At 49.5% G+C, this 2739-nt stretch overlaps 1 protein-coding gene across 1 annotated transcript in view; it reads right to left on the reverse strand.

The window, feature by feature from the left end:
- The window catches only part of LOC135107895 (homeobox protein abdominal-A homolog), a 149305-nt gene extending 147844 nt beyond the window's left edge, over positions 1–1461 (reverse strand). The window contains exon 1 of the mRNA XM_064018264.1: positions 1270–1461. The gene's annotated coding sequence lies outside the window, so the exon portion shown is untranslated. The remainder of the gene's footprint in view (positions 1–1269) is intronic.
- Between the last annotated feature and the right edge of the window lie 1278 nt (positions 1462–2739).

Raw genomic sequence — 2739 nt, forward strand, 5'->3', positions numbered from 1 at the left:
CAGAAAGAATTATTTACTGTAAGAGTGAGTTTATGAAATGAAAAGAGTTGCGAGAGAAAGTTAGAAAATTGATGTAAAGTCGAGAGAGAGAGAGAGAGAGAGAGAGAGAGAGAGAGAGAGAGAGAGAGAGAGAGAGAGAGAGAGAGAGAGAGAGAGAGAGAGAGAGAGAGAGAGAGAGAGGACAGATTGCCCATGTGAGCGTTTTGTGGTTTATTTTCTTTCTTTCTTTTCCTTTTTAGGTTTAAAGATGATCGCTCGTCTGCGTAAACGCGACTTTAAGTTTTGCTTTACGCTCTAGGGCCTTAAATCTCTAAAGCAAAGGGATTTAATCCTTTAAAAATTAAGGGTATCGCTGTGATATCCCCGTGGGTGAGCGGGAGCGTGGCGCACTGCCAAGAAGGTCGCGGTGCAAGAGGGCCTAGAGGGTGGGACGACGACCATTGCCTTGCTCCTTCTAAGAGTCGGTGAGACTTTGACTTTATCCCTGTTTTCCTTTATTTTCATGTACATGTGGCATGTTGGATAGTCAGGCACCTGCCGTAAGGGGAGAACAGCTGCAATCGACACTGGCCGTGCCGCGGGGAAGCACAAGATGCTGGAAATACCTGTCTGATTCCTCCTATCCCGTTGCTGCTGTGCACTTGAGGAGTGTTTCGGTCCGTTCTGAATGACGGTCACTAGATCGGCGCTCTCAGAATGTGTGTTGGATCTTGATTTTTTTTCTTTTTCCAAAATAGTCACAGACAATCACTGGGCGAATGTAAACAAACGGAAAGTGTCTGTGCCTGTCAGATTCTCATAGTAAAAGGGACATAGTCGGTGCTGCAATACCAGCGGCACGGCAGCCAACGCTGCGGGTTAGTGTCAGAAGTTGCCGGGAAAAAAAATCCTCAGTTTGATCGGAGTTCATGCTGGCCGCAGGTTTGAGGGACGGTCGCCTGTGCGGCAGCCTGCTGTACATATGCCCTGATCCGTGCTGATAATTCATCCAGGACGAATTATTCACCAGTGATTTACGAGCAGCGAGGAGCGTGGCCGATACGCTGCACACAGACGGAAATTCCTCAACAACGCACACTGTGAGCCGCGTCGCTGCACCAGACCTAAGCGATGGGAAGACTAGTAATCAAGAATAATTCAAGAAAAATAGAAATCGCATTACCTCAGGTGGCACGCGGAACATACAACAGCAATGCACTTAAATTCTCCCTCCCAGCCACGCTGGAAACTGCGCAGGTGGTAGAGAGCGGGCGGAAGAATTAAACCCACACGGTAAAATATCTGCGCGAGAAGACGAGGCCTCACACCGCCTGGCCGCCGGCACCACCGACACCAACAACAAGACACTCGTAGGGAGCCAGTGTTGAGACACCAGCTGCTGGCGCTCGCGTCTCCACCACCGCCACCACCACCACTTCCTCCTCCACCACCACCACCACCGCCACCACCACCACCACCACCCTAACACCCGTCCCCCTTTGCGTCTCCCCTTCACCCGGCCTCTCCCGCTCCTCCTCCTCCTCCTCCTCCTCCTCCTCCTCCTCCTCCTCCTCCTCCTTCCACCCCTATCCTCCCCACCTCCAGCTCCGACCCAGACGCCAGGGCACAGAGCGTTCGCCTCTCTCACTCCCTCACCGCACACTACCTTCCACGCCTCCCCGCGCCCCCGCCGCTAAGAAATCTTCGCCACTGAGGAGGCTGGTCGTGGGGGTGATTTTACCAGTCGCTCAGCCCCACCTCCACGATTCACGGCCAGCAGATTGGATTTTTAGTCTTATGGCACGCATGGGCTAAGGCCGGTCAAGGGGCCCTTCTTTCATGTTGTAAATCGGGTAGGAGGAGGGGGACGGGGGTGAGGTAGCGGGGGGATGAATGGTTAGTGGTGTGTGAGTTGCGGGGGGAAGAGGAGAGGGAGACACTGAAGGAATACTAGACTTAGATTCACTTGATTGGTTTTCTTGACAATATTTTAATTGTTTTAATGACGCGTCTCTTCTCGCGCGCCGCGCACCGTAACCTCTGTATGAAAAATATACCTCTGCTTTTATTGGTTACTTAATTCTCTGGACTCGGTTATTGGCTGCAGATATTTTACCCATATGCAGCACGGTAATGTCGGGAAATGTTGCTCCTTCTCGCTGCCGTGGAAAGACTGAATTCCAGCCCACCAACCTCCGGCATTGGGTCTAATATACATTTTCCCCATTTCATACCAAGAACGGAGGAACTTTGATTGCATTTGTACCCTTATGTTAAGCTGCTGTTGGAGGGAAGTTTACCTGTGGCGCTTAAATTGTATTTTTTATATTCAAGTTATTTCACAATTGTCCTAAATTTTCGTAGGTCCTTTCTATTTATTTTCTGTCAAGCCGACGGAGAATCCATTCACTTAATTCAGCAATCATTCGCACAATTGGTTAGACTCAGGGAGCGCCGCGCCGCTCACGTTCATGATAAAAAAAATGTCTTGGTTGTCGTTCTCAAAAAAAAAAAAAAAAAAAAAAAAAGAAAGAAAAGAAAAGAAGAAAAGGACATGATGCCTGTTGAACTTGTCCCGGCAGGCGGATAAAGGCGAGCGACATCTTTTCTCTATCGATGATTAATACTTTCCAGCAGCGCCGCGAGTGCTGGCGGGACTCGTAACTCCCGCTGTCAATAACCACAGTGGCGGACGCTTCCCAGACCATATATTTTATATTTCTTCAAAGCGTAACTGTTGGCCATTAATTATATAATTTG

Source organism: Scylla paramamosain, chromosome 16, assembly GCF_035594125.1.
Source record: "Scylla paramamosain isolate STU-SP2022 chromosome 16, ASM3559412v1, whole genome shotgun sequence".
In the NCBI taxonomy this organism is placed as follows: domain Eukaryota; kingdom Metazoa; phylum Arthropoda; class Malacostraca; order Decapoda; family Portunidae; genus Scylla; species Scylla paramamosain.